Raw genomic sequence first — 10451 nt, 5'->3', positions numbered from 1 at the left:
ACATCCCCAGAGGAGATATTCCATAATTCGTTCTTGAATGAAGAAACTTCTCGTATTTCTAGAAATCTGTCAGATTAATATCGATGTTACTTTTTGTTGATATGTCGCGAGGCACATTCACGTCTTCCAAGTGCGAACGAAAAGTGGATCGGCTTTGCGTCGAAGATCACTGATCCCTATTGACATAGTCTACTTGTCTACTCCCGGATCGACAGGCCGAATACAAGTGACGTCATCGCCCTTTCGTTTTATCGCGAGTTACGGTCGCGGGCTTGCGGAAGGTCAGGGCTACTATTTCCCTCTCTCTCTTTCTCTCTTTCTCTCTCTCTCTTTTTCTCTGTCGGCCCTCGAACGATTCCGCCAACGTATGTGCCGTGACCATGCATGGCTCCAAGCTCTCGATGGTGACTACGCGCGGAGGCTCCATACACGCCAGCGCATGGGACGAGCTCGTCCGTGTGCGCACGTGGTATACATACACCTAGGTACATACATAAGTATAGCCATAACCGCCAACTTCGTGAATGGAGGAGCGACGGACGATCAATGCCCCCTTACGTTTATCTACCGCCTTTATGTGCGTTCCGCGCGCTGTCCCGCAGTCGGGCTTTCTGGCAGCGTGACGTAATCAACGACACGGTCAAAAGCGCGATGTACAGCGCGGAAGCATATGATGAGGAGGATAGTGTTCCTCGAATTAAGTTCCGCGGCAGTAGGTATTTGTACAAAGCTGAGTACAGATTTGTGAAGTAATATACAAGTTATCGCGGTAATAAGCACGGCCTACTATCCGGACCAGTAGTGTAACAATCGCTAAACAAGTAAATCTGACGAGTATCGTTCAAAGGCCTCTGTGCTCGGCGGTGTGGGATATCGCGACATCAAAGACAAGAAATGATACGCAGAGAATTCTTGCGTGCTATTTTCAATTAAAAAGATTTTTGGACGAAAACAATTTAGACTTTAACGCACTTAAAATTGTCCGCAAACTGTCCCTTTCCTTTGACAAATTAATAAACAGCCGTAAAATGAATGTAATATGAAACCTAGTCATGGCTATTTCTAAATAGGGTACTCTCTAAAGTTTTTGGAGTGAAAATAGAACCATGGAGTGAAACGTTCACTCTATTGGAGCAAATCTTTACTCTATTAGAATGAATATTTACTCCAATAGAGCGAATATTTCACTCTATGGTTCTATTTTCACTCCAAAAACTTTAGAGAGTAGAGCGGGGCTATTGAGCATAGCGGCAAGTATGGCGAGTGTCCCAACTAACCCCGCTTACAAAGTGAAAGATCTCTGAAATAAAATGGTGCTTTATTTGGTGTCCCTTACTTTCTTTTATTGTTTTATAGTTGTCAAGGCTGGGGTCATGCAAAGTGCACCTCTAGTGCAATATTTGTTTGCATCAATTGCGACAGCGATAATGATCAATATGATTTTAACCCTAGAACCCGACACGTCGAAAAGTTACGTAAACTCGACACATGGGTAAATTTTACCCAGCGCATTTTCATTTGCTAATAACTCTCGGAAAAATGGTCGAAATTCAATGTTTTTTTTTTAAATCGGTGTAGAAAACATCGAGGAAGATAATTATGCTAACAGCTTTGCGATTAAATAAAGTTGAAGAAAATTATAATTAAAAAACGAAACACATGTTTCTTCAAAATTCGCTATTCTCTAAAAAATTAATAACTTTTTAACTATAACAGATAAAGCAATGAGGCAAACGCGATTTTAAAGAAGAAGGTTAATTCTTTGAGAAAATTTAGGAGCAGGTCGCTGGTTATTAAAAAAACTATATTTTTTTACAAAAGGAAAATAGGTTCGAACAAGATATGGATGGGACTTTTTATGGATTTATTTACTTAATAACTCTATTTTTCCTTTCAAAATTATTTTATTATAAGAAAATGAGACATTTTTCTTCAGAACAGAAAGATATAAGAATAATATTGTATTAGATTAATATTATATTATATATAATAAATATACTTACTTGATACAATTATAACCTCTAAAGCACATTTATCACACATCAGCAACCAAGTTTTCAATAAAAACTAGAAAGAAAGATAAATCTATTACAAACAAGAAAACATTAGAAATGAATTTTCCAACGTAAACCCGACACATGGGTAAAATTTACCCGAACGAAATTTTGCTGTCTTCCCTGTCGAAAACGGTTAGGTGAGAAAATAGCTGAGTCATGCCTTCCAACAAAAGGATTAGTTAACTAATTTTGACCCTAGTATAGTACTGCCAACTCCTTATATTTTCAGAGCGGTAACGTTCGAAAAGTTGTTCTGGGTAAATTTTACCCATGTGTCGGGTTCTAGGGTTAATGAGAACGATTTTATTTAAAAATTATTTTTTGTTGAATATCTTAAAAGTTTAATTTTAAGTTTAATTTTCTCCGACTAAACACAAATTTCTTTCCCGTAAATTTCATCATAATTAATAAATATATAATAGTTAATTTTTATTTTCTGTTCTATTTTTGTATCGTCGATTGATTAAATCTATCCATTAAAGATCTCGACAATTTTTACTTTTTCTTGAGTCGTCAGTTTAATTTTGTTGAAGCATTTTATTTGAATATATTATATGATTTATTATGTGATTAAAAGATATAGACTCGAATAAAGATGTGATTAATACAACTTAATTCTAGTGATTTTGTATAACATGGAACGTTATTAGGCAATTATTCTCATGTCCCAGCTTACCCCTAAACGTTGACTTTTTTCATTCAAAACAAAATTTTTCCTATTTATAAAATTTTTTTTAAGATGTACGTGTGGTTAATTATTGAGCTGAATAAATACACTATCTTATAAAGCAAAATTTATTAGGCTATCATAATTATGTAAAGATTATAACAGTTTGAGTAAAAAGTTGCCCAACTAGCCCCGCCCTATCCTATTCGTATTCTAACATGGCGACGAGTAACCAGGATGTCAATATCTTTAAGGATATATGTAGAAATCACGAGACACGGTAGTGTCTCGCGCCAAGTATAAGTATAGCTAGACCGCGCGCGCGAGACCGACCGTTTCTATTGACATAAAAGCTAAAATGTATAAAATATTATAAAGTCTTCCATTTTGCATCTGTGGACGATAATTGATTGTTAAATATTAATATTTTTCGCAAAGAGAAGAAGAAAGAAATAAGTGTCTAAGCGGATTCTATCGTTACAGTCTGGCACAAAGGTGAACAATTATTTTTATAAAATGAATAAAAAGTTTTGATAGCAAATTGAATTGATAGATTGACAGTAAGATTTGATACATATATATTAAAAAGAAATTATGCAAAGGGCCTCGTCCGGATGGAATAATAATTGTAGTCGTGCCTCTGGTCACGACTACAATTATTATTCCATCCGGACGAGGCCCCAGCATAATTAAGATCGAACTTCACTTGGTAAGTTCGTTTAATCTTCAAATTATATTGAAAAAAACGAAAGGCAGAGAGAGAGAGAGAGAGAGAGAGAAAGCCGACTCAACAGTGGCAAAATATTTTAAGTATTTTAAGAGTGATAAGAATAGTTTATTTGTATGTGATAGTCAGCTACATATATTCTGCATTCTTCGCCCGTGTTGGAGGCAACACGGTACATCCGACTACACTGGACAAACTCGAGAATGTGCAGCTATAGACTATTGTAGTTTATATCTTCGATCCGCGAACAAGATTACCACCCTCACGGTAACTGTACCCATGCGCTTATAAACTATTATTATCTTACGGTCGACGCACATTTATGCACTATGTCGCAGTTGGCTTGATCGATGCTTTATATTGTTCTGACGAGGAAGGGTGCCCGGAGGAAACTCGTTCGAGTTACTAAACTTCACGGAATAATATCGAGCGCCGTTTCGCGATAGAATCTCATTAATACATCGAGAATAGGAACCTCTCAAACGAGAAACACGGTGTCACAACTATTTATTAATTATAATGATTGTACATTACTTTAGATAGTTGTTAGCAAAAATTGATTAATATACTAATTATAATAATTTACGATACCCAAATATTTATCGCGATTATTAAGTGCTTTTTCAAAAACAATTTTATTTTTGTAATTATTACATATTGTATTACTTAGTTAATATAAAATAATAACTGGAATAACTTTCAAAATTAAAACTTTATAAACAAAACTTGAACAATACAAATACCTTTGTGCGCAGCTGAAAAGAATTACCTGCGATATGCATTAAGGATTGAAAAATTATTAAATTTAGGTATCAAACAATACTAATATTGTGAATTTTACTATTTTATTGCACAAAATGATATTGCGATTGTGTGACAAACGCATATCGAATCAGTCGTGGACGGACAATGGTCAACTAGAGGCGGTCAGTGTATTGTGCTGACAATTCCACCCAAGTTTCGGAGCACCCAAGCATCGGAAATCAGGTGCGGTGCTATTTAGGGGTCTCTTATTGGACAAGGGCCGGTCATTCTATTCTCATGCCCTATCAGCCTTTACCACACCATATGTGTATTCTAGCAAGTGATGGCGCACAGTTGATAAGTAACAGGTTCACCGTACCTGTTACATAATCTCAAATTTGCAGATTATTCTAGGAACATTGTTTACAAAAATTATGTTACAGTAGGTATTTAAAAGAAAATTTATGATAAAGTGAAAATTAATTAATAAACATTATTCCCACTTAAATCCACTAAAAATAATTTCATTTAAAGTAAACTGAAGTCAATTATTCGTTTTATAATCAATATGCAATAACATTTAATACCTAGTGTATTCGATAACAAAATTATGGCATTTGATATATAATACATTTGAACGTAGTGTCTGAGAAATATGTTTTAATTTCAACTATCCTATACAGGATGTTGAAAATAAGTTTTTCAACATTAAACTTGATTCACCATAAGAACAAAAGTGCTTTATAACTTGGAAATAAATGATTAAAAAATTTGGCACCATCCTTTTTCAACATTGTATGTAACTGTATACGCTCACATACATAAAGAATAAAAATGATGTTTCGTCAAGTATTAACGGAGTCATTCTCTCCGCTCGAATTATACAATTCAACCATTTACCAGGAAAAGGCATGCTTCTTTTTTAGCCTTCGCCGTAATCGTGGCCTACCTGGTCTTCATAGTTTCGTGCTTAGATACTTTCGAACGAGACGGATAGTCATTAAGGCTTAACGCAACGCACGCGGATTTAGGACGCATCTCCTCGTTTCACCGACGTGTCTTCGGCATCCTTACTTACGGTAGGATCTTACGTGGTGGAGAGACACGCCGCGCCGGAGCCATTCTCGGTCCTTTCGGACCCACTCTCTAATTGCGACTAATTTCGTTAATTACCGTAGAGGCACCGTGTAGGGAGACCACTAATTCGAGGTTCCAACATTGTGTCTAGACCTTAAACAACATTCGCGTATCCCGTCGATCGGATCGTCGGCTTCTTCTGTTCTTCCACCTATGCCGCTTCACCAATTAGACGGTCCCATCTTATCCCCGATATTTTTGCATCTGCCCACGAATTAGACCGTTTCCGTTTCTACAGTTAGTATGTGATTAAGGAGGCATTAGCGACGGATTTGTTTTATCATCTTGATCACTATTTTTTGATTAACGAACAATTTCAAAATACTAGACAAATGACTAATAGATCATATCGAAATGTTCTGGTGAGCAGAGAATGAGCAGAACGAAAAGATCTTTTGCAAGAAGTCAAGGCTTAAACGTTACATATTTCTCAGAAACACGAAATTTTTCTAAGAAATAAATATTAGCGAACCAAAGTTACTGGGGGCAAAAGAAACAAAAGAACGCGCGACTCCATTAACAAGGTTGTCAGCCACATGCTGTGAATAATTTGATTTATTTTTTTTATTCTAAAAAATTGTGACAAAACCAAGAACATTTCTCAGGATTTCTTGGGAAAAAGAGTTTTATGGAAGATTAAATTAATAATGGGGATAGACGTGTCGACGAATAAGTTGAGACTTCGTATTTCTTTTCTTGACAATAGATGCGTTCCTGCAGCAGAACCATCTCTAAAATGACAATTATCTAAGTACGTGCGTATATAAAGGAAGCTTTGTATTAAATATTATAATCAAACTCGGTCAAGCTCATAGTTTCGAAGAATGTTCGATGATGATGCATGGACGACCGAAGTTACCAAAGAAGAATGACCGGCAGCCCCTCGTCGTTGATATCAAAGAGGGGTGCAGGTCGCGGCGCCCGGCTGTCTGGTAGATCCGGTTTCCCTCTCGAATCAAAAGTTACGACGTGGACGAGAGTGTCCAGTCTGGTCTTACCGTTTCATCCCGCCATTACTTTTTCCCCGTCTTCCTCCGCCGATCTCTTTAGAAAATGCTCCCCGAAGAGCTCTTACCTGTATACCTTAGTAACCGTCGCGCTCGTCGCGTGCATCGCGAGAATCGTCGGGCGGTCGAGCCGAGAGTGCGTCCTTCGAGTCCTTGAGGGTCGAGCAGCCCTTCGTCGGAGCGTGCACTCGATGCAACACGCGAGGTGCCAGGGGTGACCCATGCGCACGCACGTGAAACACAATTTCCCACCGTATCTGTCCTTGGGGTGGCACCACAAGGGTGAGGTCAGGTTTCGGCCTGCTAAGCAAGCGCTGGAAATACAATAGAATTATGCTAATTTTTTAAATATACGTATTACAACGGATAATAGACGGTATTAACGAACAAAAATACATTCGAATGTAGACTGTGCATTTCGTACGCCGTAACGTTTCATGAAAATTCATAGGACAGTCAGAGAGTATTAGACACTTCATAAAAATTAGTTTGTACACTCTACTGTCTTCTTCTCTCTATTCTTGTATTATAAATGTGTTTTTTTTAATTTTTACAAATTGTAAATGTTCATCTTGTCTCGTGACAAATTCATCTATAGTGAAGTTCTGTATTCTTGATCTGAACAATTATGAACGTTTATCTTATCATCCCCCATATTTGTTGCTGATATTGATTTTGTACTATTATATCATATTTGGTATTGTACTTGTATTGATTTGTATTATTGTGTCAAACTTGCTAGAGAATTCTCATTGTCATTCTCATGTTCGATTTCTCGAAATTTTTACGAACTAATATTTCTAATGGATATTAAAAAGATAGTAAATACTTCTGCCATATTCGACTAGGAGAAGTCAATCGACGAACAATCAGGCGAAACGAGCTCCATTTTGAAACTGGTTTGTTCACGTAGCTTTTTCTCACCGTCAGCGAGAAATCGGTTTGTTGTTTAACTCTTATACCCCCCGTAGTCTCGAATCCATTGTCTTCGCCGTCTGAATAGCGTAGGAATTCGTAGAATTTGGAATATTTCGATACACAACTAATAGCCAATCTCACAAACATAGGTTCATTGTAACCCAGAGTTCTGTTCTTCCTATTCTTTTCTATCTTATTGTCTAAGAGAGACAAATAACGTTTTGTTAGCGGTTAACCGATATTTGTTAAATTTGCCCTAAGAGTTTAAAGGACCGTCTACATTGGAAGTAAGCAGTAAGAAGTAAGAAAACCGTAACTTTTACTTACCAGTGTAAAAGCTAAGTACAGGCATAATTTTGGGAAATATTTAGAGCAGTGGTCAAGCTGCGCTCTAATTCGCCGAGGGCAAGCGTCAGAACTGAAGTAGGAGTAAGAAATGGAAATGATTCGTTCTTTACTCCTAATCCTACGTCAGACTTACTTCATCTATTGTAGACGATCCTTTACACAAATTAGGATGTGAACTACGGGTATGCGGATGCACGCTTCATTTTTCTTCTTTTTCATTTGTTTCGTTCACCTTTCTCTACAAATATTCACAAATCCGACCTTATTATACAGGGTGTACTAAAACCACCGGATATCTAATTTAACCTTTTATTTTATTAATCCTTTTAATTATAAATTCTTTAGAAAGTTTCAAGACAAAAATCTAATGCAAAAATAGTTTTTAAATAATAAGCGATTATATTTCACAAATAATAGGCCGGAGATTTCGCGCGCTCAAGTACGCGACAAGACAAGTGATAAAAGTGTTCCTATGAATGTCGCCCTTTTTAGCATAGTAAATGACAACTTCATGACAACTGATATTGCTCGACCACTTTCACAGCTGCAACACTCTGAAGTTACAAAATGTTGCAAATTTTTACTTGATTTAAATGAAAATAAGCGACATTTATTGGAACAGTTTTATCGCTCGTCATGTCGCCGTGCCTGAGCGCGCGAAATCTCAGGCCTGTCATTTGTGAAATATAATCGTTTATTGAAAAACTATCACAGCCTCGACATTTTTGCATTAGAATTTTTCTCTTGAAATTTTCTAAAGAATCTGTAATTAAAAGGATATCCGGTGGTTTTAGTACACCCTGTATATACAGGCCGGTGATTTTGTGAATACCAGAAAGCATTGCTTTGAAGTCGCTACATGAATAAACTTTTCTGGAAACACCTGGCTACGTTCGAATGCTTAACATGCTTAGATTTATAATCCTTAGATGAAAACTAGTATTGAAGACAGCAGCAGAATCCTCGAAAATTCCTTTCTGGGAAATACAAGAAGGTTCGCCCGCTCTATTCACACATTTCACGTTTGAAATGAATAGTTTTATCCCTCTTCGATCAAAATTTCTTTTACATCCATCGGGTCATAACACCCCAGCCGATTCTATTATCTGACCAGAAACAGAAACGTCAAGTCACGAATCTATCATAATTCATAATTATTTAAATACAATTATTATATTTAGCGGATCAAAGATATGCTTCGATTACTTCTTATCAAAAATTATTTAACATGGATTGATTGTTGCGCATCATTATCATTATGTTTTACTGTTGTTAATGTTTCTCTTAGACAGAGATAATACGCGAAAGATAAACAACTTGCTCACTTATCAGTAAATTGTATACGGACACATTCTTTCAAATAATTACTAATTAGCCTTCGAGCATTGCAATCAGTTGAGAAAAGCGTAGAATGAAGTTTTAACTCTAAAGAATTAAGTTTCAACTCTTTATTAACATATTCCATATCGTGTCGCGATTTTCTATTCCGGTCGCGCGTTATTACTGATGGCTTACACTGACACATTTATTATGCACAAAGATATGTCATATATTTTGTAATAACTTTAAGATCACTACGCTGTATCGTATTTGATGTGATAACTACTCTGTACATATTACTCACTTATCAATTAGTGATATTATGAAGTATTTTATAATAATGTATTTACTTACGCTCGAAATATCAAACAGTTTGAATGGAAAATTCCGTATGACGCATGAATAAATATACGGCACGTAGTAAAAAAATCAATATACGAAATATATTGATAAACCATGTAGTATTTACGTTAACTAGAACAACACCTGGGCGCGCCATGCACGCACGATTTATTTATTTTATCCGTTTACCCGGACTGTTTCCCAACGTTCCACCACGTGGAAATTCACGTTGGTGAACAGTTCGAATCAAGTTAAAAAAACGGCGCGTTTTAAGGGGAAAACCGTTGCAATAATATTCTATTCATAACTACTGTAAAAAATTTGAAATCGACGTAGAAGAAAGTGTCAGTAGGTGGCAACCTTCTTTGAAAAGTGACAAGTATTATGTCTTTTTTCTTACTTGAAAAAATGCCGACACTACGACGTTATAACTCGAAATAAATGGCCATCGCTTATTTCGCGTTTCAAAGAATAGCAGTTTGTCATGGTATTTTTTGTTTTCCGACAATAATTTTCAGACGACACTAAAACTTATTTTTTTTTTTCGAATAATCGGCTTGGAACAGCCGATTTCTAAAAATGAAGTTGAAGAGCGCCGTTGGTTCTATTCTTAGCTGAGGTTTTGTTCTTAAAATGGCTGCGTATACAAGGTGCGTATAAAAAGTATCGGGAACATTTTGTCCTAACGCGACTGTAACTCGCAGCGTGTTCGCACTAGGCGGGCTCAATGGTGGGAATTCTCAGCTTCAAAACGCACTAGGCGTCAGTCGCCTGCGAGCTTCCGTGCGAGGTTCATCGTTGATTTAGTGAACCTTTGTCGAGGGACTCGGTGCAAGCTTCAAAATGCAGCGAACACTTGAACAGCGCTACGCGGTTAAGTTCTGTGTTTGTGGAAAATCTGGTACAGAGACATTGGCCATGATTCGGCAAGTGTTCGGGAGTGATAGTCTTACAAAAAATACAGTTTATAAATGGCACAAACTGTTCAAAGACGGCCGAGAGAGTGTGGAGGACGAACCCCGCGCGGGACGCCCGTCAACGTCAAGAACCGACGACAACCATTCGAACACTTCACCGCCGGTCTGAGTTCAAGAACCGACGACAACGTGCAACGTGTGCTTTGTTGAACTCAGACCGGCGGTTAAGTGTTCGAATGGTTGTCGTCGGTTCTTGACATTGACGGG

Source organism: Vollenhovia emeryi, unplaced genomic scaffold (genome assembly GCF_000949405.1).
Source record: "Vollenhovia emeryi isolate VEMERY1.0 unplaced genomic scaffold, V.emery_V1.0 DF939150.1, whole genome shotgun sequence".
Classification (NCBI taxonomy): domain Eukaryota; kingdom Metazoa; phylum Arthropoda; class Insecta; order Hymenoptera; family Formicidae; genus Vollenhovia; species Vollenhovia emeryi.
This window is presented reverse-complemented; position numbering follows the sequence as displayed.